The sequence below is a fragment of the Xenopus tropicalis genome, chromosome 5 (genome assembly GCF_000004195.4).
Source record: "Xenopus tropicalis strain Nigerian chromosome 5, UCB_Xtro_10.0, whole genome shotgun sequence".
NCBI classification, from domain to species: domain Eukaryota; kingdom Metazoa; phylum Chordata; class Amphibia; order Anura; family Pipidae; genus Xenopus; species Xenopus tropicalis.
The window spans coordinates 36,596,367-36,612,252 of record NC_030681.2 but is presented as its reverse complement, the minus strand read 5'-3'; the positions used below and the strand labels follow the sequence as shown (position 1 = coordinate 36,612,252).

The following is a 15,886-nucleotide window of genomic DNA, read 5'->3' as shown; positions in this document are numbered from 1 at the left end:
CTGCCTACCCTATGCTGCATGTGGGAGCTGAACCTGGCAGGGGTTTGTTCTGGGAGTTTGTTAGCAGTTGGAAATAGCCATTAAATGGTCCCTAAGGTGTGTAATTATATGCTGGGGGTTGCTGTGCTATCCACAGGGGAGGAGGAGGCATATGGATTTAAGGGTGTGTCTTAATATGACATAATATTATTCTTTAACATATGAATGATGGTTGATATCCCTGCAGCGACCATTGTGATAAAATTGGTGTGGTTTGAAGTAGGTGTGGTTTAAAATGGGGGAGTGGCCAAAACTGCCTTCCATTAGTGGCCCTCCACCATGTATGCAAGAGAATTTCTGGCCCTCGGCACCGCAGAAGTTGGACAGCACTGGTCTAGATATTCACTTTCATTATTTCCTTTGCACCCAGCTAAACAAAGTTAACTAATAATTAGTTACGTTTTTACTGGAATACGTATCCTGTACACAGTACAATACCTGACAGTGAAGAGCCTGGGTTTTATAAGAATAAAGACCTTTTCTTTAACTGATCTATTTGATGTTGCAACACAAAGATTTATTTAAAAAAAACTGAAGAACATGAACAATATAAAATTCAATAGAAGTTGAAATTAAAAAAGCAAGAATATCATTTACATAGAGCTACAAAGACTAAAGAACAAAAACAAACTAGGAAATGTCAAAGAACTTTCTTACAACACAATGCTTGAATCTCCTTCGCCCTGCTATCATTTACAGAGACAGGGTTTGTATTTCCTTAGTCAAGGCCCTGATATCTGGGCAGACTTCCACCCATAAATCTTTAAATTCAAGCTGGCTAACCAATGTCTCAGGGGCCAAGAAATTTATGTAACTGCCAGTCTGAGGTTTTGTGGACATCTTTGAATTAGATCATACTAAAAAACACCAGGTCCCTAGCATTCTGGATAACAGGTCCTATACCTGTTTTATATAATCACCTACTAAACTGGAAAAAGTTTAGTCTGCTTCCCCAATGAATATCCAAAAAGCTCACTTGGGTTATCAAGAAGAGTTAAAAGCTAATACCTATCACCTCTCATAGGGGCGTGGTAGACGGGGAGATTAGTCACCCGCGCCAAATCTCTCTTGTCGCGGGCGACTAATCTCCTTGAAATGCCATCCCACCAGCTTGAATGTAAATCACCGGTGGGGTGGCATATGCAGCACGGCGATTTACCGATTTGCCTTGAGAGGCAACTTCGGCGATCGCGGCGCTGCTTATGCCATCCCACCGGCAACTTACATTCTCACCGGTGGGATGGCATTTTGGGGAGATAAGTCGTCTGCAACAATAAGTCGTCAGCCTACAGATAAGCGCAGGCTGACAATACACCCCTACACATTCAATGCTTCCGGGTGCAGGCAAAACAAGAAGATTTTAGGTCCCCATACACAGCCCGATTCTAGCTGCCGATAACGGTCCCTTAGACCGACTTGGCAGCTAATCGGCCCGTGTATGGGCAGTACCAACGGGACTGCCCGACTGATATCTGGCCTAAAATCGGCCAGATCACAATCGGGCAGGTTTAAAACTCTAGTAGGATCTAGTCGGACCGCATCGGCTCGTTGATGCGATCCCCGGACCGACTTTTCCTATGCACGTGGTTATAATTCGATCGTTTGGCCTCAGGGTGGGGGATATCGGGAGAAGATCGGCTTGCTTGGTGACATCGCCAAGCAAGTGGATCTTATGGTGTATGGGGACCTTTTGTGTTGTATACATTGTATTGTAAATTGTATTGTCAGCCTACGCTGGTCCACAGATTTGATTACTATAAACTAACGATTGATACTGATCAAATCAACTTCTTCATCAGTACAATGTGTTCAATCATAATTAATCAATTTGAATAATTATGGACCAACTGTTACATTAATGAATACTACTGACTGTTATGGGTTGATCGATCATTCTATTCTAAATTTATACAAAAGGCACAAAAGCAGGGTTCCCAGCACCTGTTATAAAGAAGAACCAAAGTTATAACTAATGTTTCATGCAGAGGCCTTTTACCCGCTTTCAGAACTGTCCCACGCAGGATATCCAACACTGCCCTATTTCCCCTTCCCTGATTATAAAAATACAGAGCAGTGCAGTGGAATTGGCAGCAGTCACACCTGGTATCGTTGTGCTTCTCTGCATTTAGCAAACAGAGAGCTATTGAAGGGAGAGAGGCCTCCGTTTGGAACATAAGTTACCTAAATGACATTTTCTCATATTCTATGCACAATATTACCAGTAAAATTATTATTTAATAGGAAACTTTATGATCAATCCAACCTACTAATTTCCTCTTATCTCAGCTGAATTGTCTCTCCCTAAAAGAAATATGCGATACGATGGTCCCTAAATGTAAACACAGAAGCAAACCACAACAGGATGATGTGACACACAAGCAAGTGGCATTATGCAAGTGCACAGGATACACATGAAGCAACTCACAGTGAAGCAATATAACAAATAACAGCAGCAAACCATTTGTTAGATATTTCAACTGTGTATATGAAGTCATAATAAAGCAGCAAGCACAGTACTTGTGATTGCAATTCTGACCAGCTTAAATATAATTAGGATCATATAATCAAATCTTTACAGCAAGCCAAGCTGCTGTGGGTTTCTATTTCCATAGAGTCATCCATATTACTACCTCCAACATTTTGTGTTTCTTGTTTTTCCCAACTATGTCCAATTGTAACCCCTACCATATTGTACTTTTTTCATTTTGTCACCTTTCTTTATACTTTCTTTACACTAGACACAGTGGAGTCTTTGAAATTTGATTCAGCTGGTTCAACTAGTCAGATCACATTCACACCTATTAAGTCAAAAGAACTGGTGATTGCACTATTCAATACCACCTGATATATTGCAAAAAGGATGGAGCACCTGATATAATGAGAGTAAGACACAACATGCTGCCACTTTGGTCTGATCAGAGCAGTAGGCCAAAGCATGGCCATTCATCTCTCCTGAATTCCATGGCAACCCAATATACACCAAATGTTCATGTCGCTTGCAACACACTTAATTTCTTTTTATTATTCTTTTCCTACTTTTTATAAATAACACACCGCAGTGTTGTAATTAAATCACATCAACTATTTTTTAGTAGCACCTAGTTCCAAAAGGCTCATATATCCATGCTGCTTTAATTGCCCCAACTGAATCAGATCTAAGCTGGTAGATTCAATTACCTCAAATTACACCTAATAAGCATAACTACTAAATAGTAACCCACTGCTGGGTACAGCTTGGAAATAACAGGTACAATATGAAGGTATGGGACATGTTATTTAGAATGCTTGGGACCCAGAGTTTTCTGGATAAGGGTCTTTCTGTTATTTGGATTTCCATACCTTACGTCTACTAAGAAACCACGTAAACATTAGGTAAACCCAATTGGATTGTTTTAATCTATTTAAGTATATCTTGGTTTGGATCAAGTACAAGGTACTGTTTTTTTTTTTATTACAGAGAAAAAGGTCATCATTTTTTTTAAATAAGTTTGAACAATTTACTTAAACAGAAAAAGCAAGAGCATGTATATAAAATATATACTGCTGTAAGAAAAATGGGAGAGGGGGAAGAGATTATTACAGGTCATGAAATGACAGACTGAATAAATCAGAACCAATACGCAATGTTTTAGCTGCACTGTAGAGTTAAACTTTCCTGTTCATGAAACAGGAAAATATTTTCTGCTTTCCTAAAGGGTGAGGAAAAACAGATGAGCTGCACTTAAATCCTGTTATTCAGAGATAAAACGTGTGCATACATCCTCTTGCCTGACAGCAGATCGAGATCTAGAATGTCTCTGGTGGGCCAGTGAAAGAATGAAAACAAGAAACTGGTCAAAAGGGTCAGGAGAAAACTTTCGAGCACATTTCCTCTTGTCACCTATTCGTTTCCCCCACTGTTTTTCTCTGGTTATCAGTGGAGACACACAGCTGGTCTACAGTTTAACCATTCATTTCCATATAAACACTGAAAATCTCCCTGAATTAAAAAAAGATCCGACACAACACACAGTATCCACATTGAATATTCATATTCATTTCCCAGGGTCCCACGGCCATGTGACCTGCGCTCTGCTAAACTTCAGTCACATTTTACTGCTGAGCTACAAGTTGGAGTGATATCACCCCCACCCCAGCAGTCGATCAGCAGGACAATGGGAAGGGAGCAAGATAGCAGCTCCCAGTAGGTATCGGATTTCTTATTATTGAGTGCTATTCTAAGTCTGGCTTGGGACTCCTCCAGTTACATGGGAGTAGGAGAAACAATAGTTTACCTGAAAGCAGTTCTAATGTGTAGCGCTGGCTCATTCCAAAAGCTCAGACTACAATGCACTGAGATGGCGCCTACACACTAATATTACAATTAAAAAAAATACATTTGTTGGTTCAAGAATTACATTTTGAATGGTAGAGTGAATTATTTGCCATGTAAACAGTGTAATTTAGAAATAAAGTACACCATACAAATCAAGACAGTATCCCTTTAATCAACCCAGCAACATCACTGGTTTGTGTGAATCCAATACTATTTCTGGAATATACTACTCAATATATTTTTCCTGAAGAGTTCTTTTGAGCACAAAAATAAAACAATACTTTTAAACATACTTACTAAATCTGCCATTAAAGAGAAAAAAATAACAAGTTGCACACCTTATTAATATGTTTAATGTATAAAATAAAAATTGCATTAAGTGGCATTACTGATAATAGAAAATATAAATCTGAATAATATTTGAACAGTAGAAATTAGAGAGGTTAAAAAGAAAAGGAAAAATAATACCAAAACTCTTTTTCCTAGTTCCTCTGCATGTAAAGAGAATATGAAGTGGATAATAATATATCACCAATATCATTCTACAGTGCAGGAAACTGTTCTCTCTAAGCTGTGCAATAGGGCATGCAAACATGTCATGACACCAGTGAAAACAAGAAATTGTGACACATATAAAGTATCTACTTCATATTCATAATTCTGTATTGGCTTGGACACACCCATTGCTCCATATTCAGGGTTTTTAAGTTTGCACAAATAATTATTTTTGACAGATACAAAATTAGTGGGTATTCTATTCATATGTGGTAATGTTAAGTCCACAAATGGTGTATCTCCTGTACACTCCTGGGACCCCACTGACACGCTGATTACTGGATATTGTATCACATATCCATATGTGGCAATGAGGGTACAGAAGACAAACTTGCAGCACATTAACATTTATTAAACCCAAACCACGAGAGTGAGATCGACGTTATGGTGAACAAGCCTTTCTCCATACTAATGGTTCCCTAAAATACTGCTGATAATACAAAAAGCATAAACTTGACACTTGAATTCCTATGGAAAACACGTGTCCTGTTAATTAGACAGTCTACTTCTGCTTGAGTAAAGAAATTAGGGTTCATTTTATAAGGAACAATAAGATCTAATATTACAGTGGAACTGACCACCATGTGAAATTGATGCAATAAATCACTGTTATAATTATGAGATCCCACCTCTTTCCTTTACACACTTTTACGTGCTAACACAAACATGAAACTAAAATATTAATACTGAAAAATGTAATACTACTCACACAAGTTAAAAAAAACTCACAGGCACACCCAGCCTCTCTGAATAGGGTGCTAAGAGGGATCAGCACCCACCTAGAATACGCAGAACAGGCACATGGAATTGCTCTTCCATTGGGTGATCCTCTGTTTTTTTTCGTGTCAAACAGGCTGCTTATCAATGCTTTTAGGGACACTACCAAACCACAAATGTTACTGTACTTACTACATTGCCTTCCAAATAGCCAATGTAGATTAACCAAGTTTTCTATTATTGGCGCTAGTTCAAATATTGCTCCCTAGCCGAAATGCCAAACAGGTTAAACATGCTCACCCTAGACCATATAATGATTAAACTCCTGCTTAAAACATTCTGGCCCGGAGTGGTGCACTTCCTGGCATCCAAGGTAAGAGTTCCTAAGAGTAAAGTGCACAGCACTTGCCTCCTAGACAGTCTGGATGACATAATAAAACAAGTCCATGGCAGTCCATGGCCCAACTGGTTAACATATACTTTTATTTTATACCAGCCATGCACTGGATTGGTACCTCACCACCACCTATTATGGCGTGGCAGTACAACGTATCTGAACTTCTGCCCATACTGCCTTCCCCTGTAATGCCAATTGCCTCATCCTTCCATGTTAATAACTTACACATCATCTCAAGAACATAATTCTGTCTGTCACTGCTACCACTACATTATATGTACTGACTCGGATTGACTTATTATTGCTTATGCTTTAGATTATTAACACAGAATTTAAATGTAAAAAATGCCATAAAAACCCTTAACAAAAGAGGCATATGGCCATCTGGATAATGGACAACACTTATGCTCAGAATCACAGGCACAGCCTAACACCATTACATTGCATAATTTAAAAGAAACATTTACAATTCACAAGATTGCAAAGACTGTTAAAATAAGGACAAAGCAATTTAGAGGCCAGTTTAATGGTATCAGTGTGACCAATATTTCAAGGAAAAGGTGTGTGTGTGGGGGGGGGGGGGTAATGGGTGTGTGAGTACTCTTTGCTGGAAAATAAGCTTTATCTCACCCAAAAACATAGGAACAGCAAGGAAAAGCTGTAAATTTACTGCAGGAAAAAGAAATATGATAAAAATGTTCTTCAGGGAGAGGAGAGCAGTAAGAGAATGGTAACAGAAAGTGTGTGGGAAAAGGCAGTATGTCTGTATCACAAAGGCAGCAACTGGACTTCAAGATAGGAGAACAAATTGGGGTCAGTTCCAAGCACATGGTCAAAAAAAAAAGGAAACCCAGTGTGTTAGTAAATGGCAGCCAAAGACTCCCGCCATACATCTGTCCCAAAAGGTCAGATGGTTCTTAGTAGTTATTATTCCTCCCACTCAATGTATAGCTTATGTTTTAGGTTTTTACGTGCAGTTACTGCCTAGTAGATAATAGGGAAATGTAATAACTGCAGTCAGATGGCAGCATTCATACGTCTAATTTGGGGTTCTATTTAAGACAAAGCAGGAATTTACCCAACCATGTCATATAACCGCAAGTGAGTTAGGGTTACTCCCTTTAAACTGTAATTTTCAAGACAAAAGCCTGTAAGTACATGGATATGTTAAAACAACGACCAGTCTGGAAATTATCCAAATCCAGTATGTGAATATTTGCATGGAGTGGGGTGGCTAGCAAGAAAGATATCTCTTCTACTAGCTGGTGTTAACAGAAAACTGCACCTGTCTAGGGTACATCTGAGAAACCACCATGGAGCGATTGTCTTTTTAGTCTCCTTTTTTCAATGGCCTTTGCAGAAGGAAGAAAATCAGTGAGTGCTGCTCAGTCAGAAGTACCTCAGGCGATTGCATTACTCTGTTAACAGGAGCCTAATATTTGGCACTCCCAGTGATTTCAGCTCTCCTTCTTTAAATATACTACCCCTTTTGATTGACAATAATACAACGCTTAGTTTGTTGTATATCGAAATTCTCACACATCGAGTTCATGTATAGATTCTATCAGTGTGAAGCGCTAAATGGGCTATATCCCCCCTTGTTCAATATGAGTTCCATGAATAATGCCTGTGTTTTTCTTGAGCTAAACAAGGCAATCATGAAAACTGAGGCTACTCCATGTTTGGTCCTTGTGAGGTAGAGAATTTGATTACCAGTGCACAGATAATCCCCTTGCATAATGGACTGGATCTAATCAAGATCCTACAACCTTTCTCTATTAGCCTACTTTTTAACTGTACCATATTTTTTCTTTTTACAGGGATATTGTCATGATTTTTGTCTTGACTTTTTATTTCCAAATTACATATAGCAAATAATTTACTCTACCATTTAAAATTTTATTCTTCAACCAACAAATGCATTTTTTTAGCTGTAATATTGGTGTGTAGGCAGCCATCACAGTGCATTGTGCCTGAGTCTGAGCTTTTAGAAGAAGCCAGCACTACACATTAGAACTGCTTTCAGGTAACCTATTATTTCTCCTACCCCCATGTAACTGGAGGAGGATTCTGATATCTACTGGGAGCTGCTATCTTGCCCTCTTCCCATTGTTCTGCTGATTGGTTGCCGGGGGGAAGGTGATGCCACACCAACTTGCAACTCAGCAGTAAAGTGTGACTGAAGTTTATCAGAGCACAGGTCACATGGTTTTGGCACCCTGGGAAATTAAGAATATGGCTAGGCCCATGGGAAATTTTAAAATGAAATATAAAAATATCTGTCTGCGTTTTTGAAAAACAAATTTCAATGCAGGATTCTGCTGGAGAAACTCTGTTAACTGTTGCAATTTGGGGAAAAAAACAAACATGTTTTCCCATGACAGTATTCCTTTATTTTGTATGGTTTTTAAATTGTTAGCATTCCTATTATGCCAATTTTTGGTCTGCAACTGAAAAAGCTGTCATTTTATTTGTATCTACGTAACAACAGTTTATATTGCTGCCATTACACTGAGGGCTTTAAATGGGTTGTGCAAGCAGAACAAAAAAAAAAAAAAAAAAAAATATACCAAAAAAGGTGCTAAAACATATCTTCAAATGAATATGCTTTCAGATGAGCTCTCAGATGGTCAAAAGTAAAGGATCTACCTTTTCAGGGAAATTTTAATGCAGATCAATGTTACAAAAATATAGGTTTATGGATAATCAATTGCACCGTAACGTCTCACCATTTTTAGCTTATTGCCAGTTTCCCTAGGGCTTGCAACAGAACAAAAAAAAAGCTGATCTGAGATATAAATAAAGCATCTCCCTGAAACAAGAAGTCCAATTTGCATGACCATTATCGGTTATTCCTATTATCCTGATGCAAAAGTCCTGGCTTTTACTACATTTGCTATTTGCTCTGCTCAGACATGTTGTAATGATTGACTAAAGAAAGCACCACCCAGCATATTGTGTAGAGTTTAACCTTAAATAATATGAATATTTTTTTTAACAAAATGCTGGGTACAAATTTCAGTGTTCCTAGAAATGGTCCAGTCAAGATATAAAGTGAACATAAAGGTATAAATACATTCAGAGAATTGTCATTTCTTGTTTAACAGAGATTCACATAACCTTGTGGTACAGGTAATTACAGATATACACCATTTTACCGACTGAACAATCAGCAAGTTTACTGGAGTTACATGGCAGGAGCAAGCTCTTAGTTTACACTTGGTTTCCCTTTTATAAAACAGGTTGAAATTGCAGGAAATTCATATTCTGGCTTATTTGCCTATTTCCCTTCCTGTATTACTATATTGTTAGCTGAACAGCCCCTTTGATGTTGTATGATTTTCTATTACTATAAAGTGCAGGCACTTAAAAATAAATATGAATGCACAAGTGTCTTTGTTCTTAAGGTTCTGTGTTTTGTTTGAAGTTAAATTAATTTCCATGGTATGAACTTTCAGTCATCCACAACACAGTACTGGGAAAAAGAAAGAATATTTTAAAACAGTAAAAAGGTTAGCAAGGAAATTAATTATTTATAATGCTTAAAAAGCCCTACTATGTTCCAAAGATGCCGCAAACAAAAATAATGCAAATCTAGCCAAACGCAACATTTCTTGAGCGATCATTAAAGCCTTTGAGAAGTATTGTATAAGGTTACATTTCCAGTGACTCCAACCCGGATATTAGGTTTATAGACAGTTTAGCTGTTGAACCCTGGAGTAATGCTGGGCTAGCGAACAAATTGTTCAAAAACAATACACAGATTATTTGTTAGTGATACTGACACATTTCTATCATTTACAGCAGGGCTGTCCAACTGCAGACTGCAGGCCAGACTTGGATTTCCAAGGGAGTTTTATGGCCCTTAGTCGGCACAGACTTCTTTGTATGGTAATATAATTTTAATACAACCCAGTCCTTAAACACATGGTATAGAAAATAATTGTCACACAACATTTAAAATGTTGTACAGAATGGATTGAAGAGCATATCAGTACCACAGGACCCAGCTTGGCTAGCCCTTATATAATCTGTAGTACGCAGTAGGAAGGAAAAGTACTACAGAATGCTTAAGCACAGTTTAATAAAGAAAGACATGTCATACCCGCTTTACTGTTCTTATTGTAGGAGGTTAGGTTAACTTCTTATTCTAAAATGTAAAATAATATATAAAAAGGTACATGCCACAGTGGGGGAGAGGGGTATATTTACCCTTTAAAAGATGGATATAAGCAGCTCAACAGCAAGCTTGGATTTTAAAAGGAGCAAAAGGCAAAAGCAGCCAAATTGACATCAATATAATGATAAAGTCATTAGGGAGGTATTCATCAGAAAAGAGGATGATTACATTAGGTTTGTGGCACTCTTTTTTGAGCTGGCCCATATGAATAGAGCTTTAAAAGCAAATAAGGCAAACCCCCCAAGCCCCCACAAGAACAGAATACTGTGTAACACATTGCAGTATGGCTAATGTGATTTGGATTTTCATTGTTTTGTTGTAATTTACACAGCAGCTATGCTATTGGCCCAAAAGCAGTTTGCATTGTATACCAGCTTTGAGAAGGAGAGCAAAGCAGTTTTGCTTAGATAAACTCTGGTCACATCAAGCTCCGAAGGTGCTGCCAGATTTCCTTGGCTAAACAAGAATGCAGAAAAAAAAAAAAACGGGGCATGAGAAAGTTGCAGTAACACTAAAACAAAATTTGGTGTATGGTAATTAATTTTTTTAAAACAATTCTATCTTCTTCAGTTGCCACATAACTACCTCACCAAGATAAGAACCTATGTAAAACAGCATGTTTAGGTGGCACAGAAGTGAAGCTTAACAGCATTGCATGTCAAGTAAATTCCACTTGCTCAGCTGCTTCAGGGATAATAAAGGGGCATTTGATGACTATCTTTTTGCCTAAACAACTGTGTTTAAAGGAAAAGTAACACTAAAATTTTTTAAGTAAAAAAGCTATTCTACCCTGCACCAATAACTGCCCTATCCTGCAAACCAAACCACTTAGTATTTTAAATGCTTTAATAGAAAATACCTGCTAAAACTTGGCTTCCTGTCAATTGAACTACGGTGTTACGGCATAGGAGCTGCATCCACTATGCGACGATCGATTGGAGTCAGGCTAGGCTCGATCAGTCGATCATCGCATAGTGGATGCAGCTCCTTCCTTTGCCGTATCGCTGTAGTTCAATTGACAGGAAGCCAAGTTTTAGCAGGTATTTTCTATTAAAGCATTTAAAATACTAAGTGGTTTGCAGGATAGGGCAGTTATTGGTGCAGGGTAGAATAGCTTTTTTACTTAAAAAAAGTTTGTGTTGCATTTCCTTTAAACTATACACAGTTCAATGAAGTTGCCCAGTAGAAGAGCAGGATTAGGCATACAAAGCCAAAGTAGCAAAACTACTGTCTTGGGCTGATTTGGCACATCTTTAAGTCTCACCATCATTGCAGCCAAAATATCCTAACTTTCCTACTTTGGTTTCCCCTTTAAAACTACAAGTGGGATTGATACAAAAGTTATAGAATAGTAGTAACACTTTCACATTTTCAATTTTCTTTTAGAACTATGCTACTCCATGTGCTTACTGGCTATATATGGCATTATGATCAAATTGCACAGGGACATTAATTGTTTGGGGGATAACACAAAATGTAAGATTTAAGGAAGCCTATTGAACAAACTTACTCTGCTTACAGATGTCTGGACTATGTACATTGATGGCTATTCAATCTGCACGTAGAACTCACCTTTTTATGTTTGGATTAAGCAGAATTATGATTATTCACTCTGATCTTAAGTTATTTTGACATCTATCTAGGCAGTGTTATTTTTGATTACATGTTTGTACATAGCAAACTTTCCATCTTAGAATTTCATGATGCCAGCTGGACTGGACAAAATAACATTCTACAAATTCACCCAGAACTTACAGTCACATAGCATGGACCAATCCAGACAAAATAAATGCAATGCCCAGTTCATTCTTTCTTCTGTAACTCAGTGTTAAAATGCTGCAAGAATCATTCCAGCAAACGTTATACAAAGCAATGGTGGGCAACTTTTGGTGTTTTGATTCTGCATTTTTAGCAAGAAAAAACAAAACAAGCCAACCATACACTAACATTCTGAGCTACTGCTCAAAAATTGTTTTGGAACAATGCAAATTAAGGTGGCCATACATGCACTGATAAGTTGTGTACAATAATCAGAGCTTGTGGCTTCCTATTAAACAAAGAATATTTTACAAACTCCTTCTCTTAACCTTCAAAGCCCTTCCTTCCTCTGCTCCTCACTACATCTCTTCCCTTGTGTCTCCGTATGTTCCTGGCTGACCTCCTTCGTTCCTCGCAGAGCAATCGTTTGGTTGCGCCCCCCACTACAACTGCTGTTTCCCGCCTTAAACCTTTATGCCCTCCCTGATTTCCTCCGGAGAGAATCCTCCCTCAGTCTTTTTAAAACCAAACTAAAAGGCTACCTTTTGGAGCACTGGCCCAGCACCTGACCAGGGAACTAGCACTTATATTGTAATGTCACCCACTGTGACCTACAGCATTTATATTTGCCAATTTGTGTCTGTAAGTCTGTATTAATGTATTCTACTGTACAGCGCTGCGTACATAAGTAGCGCTTTATAAATAAAGTTATACATACATACATACATACATACATCGTATGGTGGGAAACGAGGAGATATCAGTAAAAGCCTTGTCGATCGGGCAGGACTGAAAATTTTGATCAGGCGACTTTGAAGATTGTGCGTACATCATAATGTTAATGCTTAATCATCAGATAGGGGTAAAGAATTCCTTAGTTTTTAGTTGCCTAGCTGATGATTTAGCGCTTAACGTTAGTAGAGGGGACAAACAATCTTTCTTATTACCAATGGTCAAAGTGTATGGCCACCTTTATAATCAAACCAGATCGAAATTGTGCAAAAATTCAGATGGGGATCTACCACAAGTAGGTATCATTAATGTAAATATTTACTTAGATGTACTTTTATTTGAAAAAATTGATTTGATTATTATGTTGCCTCCAGGACACACATTTGTGGGTAAGTTTCCTGCAAAGGGACACCAAATAAGAGCCTGAAGCAGAAGAGAAGTTCCTAAGGCAGGCAGGGCTAGCAGGAGTCGGCTTTGAAGAAAAAAAAAAAACAAAAAACTGACAACCCTATAACAGCCAAAAAGCCTGCAGGAGACATGCATAAAGGGGTTACTGCTGGCACATAGTACTTTGGGAAGAATCCGTTATTATTTGCAAATTTATTCTATGAAAACATTTCCCTTTAATTGATGCCCTATTATTCAATGCAAAAAAAACTTATTTATGGGAAGTACTTTTCAGTTAGAGTAAATGTACAATTAACTGCTGCATGTTCTGAAAGTAAAAAAGGCGAGTTAAATCATTATAATCTAAATACCCAGAAAAGAACTGAGAAGACAGCTCATGTACTAAGACAGCTTTGCTATATTTGTGCAGTGCTGAGAATTTTGGCACCTTTTGTACAATGACGCATTAATTTAATGTCATCTTAGCTCAGACCCAGCAAGAACCTTAAAGTGAGCGCTTCTACACAAACATCTAAACATCTTTTTCTACTTGTTTAGTAGATTGAAAGCACAATTTATCAATGTTTCTCCAAAAATAGGGCTGAAGTGATACTTCAGTTTACAGTAAATATATTGGACACTCCAGTATAGTCTATTATACAGGACTAAAGCCCAACTACACAAGTCTGTTAAAAACTTCTCCATCTTATGACAGCCAAGATGCACAGCAGCCCAATATACAGAATGTGAAGTTACTTGAAATTCAAAATAAGGCAAAGAGTTATTGATTATTTATTGGCATTGTAAGCAAGGTAAAACAGGATTAGCCTCTTCATGCAGTCCATTTGTATAGAAACTACTGCAGTGCTCATAAAATTAATTAACATTTGCTTTGCTGTATGAAAAAAACGTGAAAATTCACTGCATGCCATATACACGCAAAAATGCCTGTGGGTGCACACCCTTAAGGGTTTGATCTACGTAACTGTCTGTCTTTTAGATATCTGCAGCTTTATATCTATAATCACACATGGTCATTCTGTACCAAAAACAATATCAAAGTATTATCAGTCATGGATTTTTGCATCTCAATTACTGAGTGCAGAAGCAAAACATTTCCAATGACATGAGATCAATAATAACACTATAATACTGGTCAGTTATTGCAAATACATATTGATTACTAAAAAAAATGAGATATTAGCAAAGAATAACTTGTCTCCAGCCAAGACTTCAATGGCATATATTTCAGACAAAGTATCAGTATTTTCTGCTTGTATCCATCAATACACAATCCACACATTCCTATCTGGGCAGTTTGTGGCCATTTTATTTTAGACTGTGCTACATTACAAATTTTGGGATTTATCTAGCCACTTCAAGTTTATAGTGTGTAATTTAGTTCCCAGTAAGCCATACTCTGAGACAAACATCTGTGAGGTGCACTGAAAATGCTATATACAAGCAAAACAGTCCACCATGTTTTGCATATGTTTTTAAAAAAGCACAACCAACAAGAAGAAACTGCTAGTGTACACAAATGGTTCCATGTCTAGGGGAAGACAGCACTCACTGGGTTTAAAGGACAATGAAAGGTTAATATAAATTAAAAGTAAGTCTAAAGGCATTCTTTTTAAGTACTTACTGCATATCTAAATTCCCAGATCCCTGCTTGCTTCTCTGAGATTTGGTGCTGGAAGCCTACAGCAGTGTGAAGACTACAGTGACATCACTGAAATCTCTCTGGCCTTTCTGTAGGTGCCAGCGGCAGCCTTCCTATTCTCTGAGCATGTGTGTAACTTGATCCTGTCTCCTGTTCTGAGCTACACATGCCCACCAGCCAATCAGAAGTGGATCTGCCAGAGGGAGTGGGGGGAGGGAATGAAACACATGTGCAGTATGAAGCAAGGAGGGAAAGGAAGGGAGAATACCTTTTAGAGATGGCTGCCTGTTCTAGAAAGTGTGAAGTAAGTGTGACTGAGTAAATATTTGATTAGGGTGAGTGTGGCGTTTTTACTGAACAATAGGAGGACTATTGGGCAGTATGCTTTTTAAATTTTGACTTGCATTCTCCTTTAAGCGTCACATGAGCCGTTTGGAAAAATGCTTTTGTTGATATCAATTAGTAACACAGCATCAAAGGGCTGTTAAAGCATAATAAAATTCTGTTTTACCCTTATACACCCAAGCCCACATCAACACATATTACCATATTTCTGACAGCTTATTTCAATTCAACCGAGTCATATCAATATTTCAACATAAAATGAAAATGGATAATAGCAATCATGTTCCACACCAATTTTGCTCTTGTCTTTTATTTATATCTGCATAAAGAAAACCTTAGGATGAAGCAGCCCTCAGTCTCTGTCCCAGCAGAACTAGTATAGAGGTATAATTTAAAGTCCATGGATTTGTTAGCCTACATTCTGTACATATACCACTCTGCTATACATGGTGATCCCAGCCCACTGAATAATAGAAACATACCATGCAGGTATCCTAGAGAAATCATGCCTCCAAATCTTAGGTCCAAGTAAAAAATAAACACATTACATTTTTAACACATCAATCCAGATTTCTGATTTTTTTAAAAAAAAAAAAACTTGAAAGCAAAAGCCCTAGCTTTATTGTACAGGAAAAAAGGACAGAAAGCTCCAAGTTAGAGAAAGGCTTTTTCCCCATAGTGTTCATTTGAAGTAAACATCTCTAATTGTTTAAAAGTATGGTCTTTTTCTCAGTAAACCCAGTATCTTGTACTTTACTAAGCTGCATAAATCCATATTGGTGCAAAAATATCCTATTT

The 15,886-nt window shown here is 37.8% G+C and overlaps 1 protein-coding gene across 4 annotated transcripts in view; it reads right to left on the bottom strand.

Annotated features, from left to right (window-relative positions):
* The window catches only part of ralgapa2 (Ral GTPase activating protein, alpha subunit 2 (catalytic)), a 183,806-nt gene that overhangs the window by 155,096 nt on the left and 12,824 nt on the right, over positions 1-15,886 (bottom strand).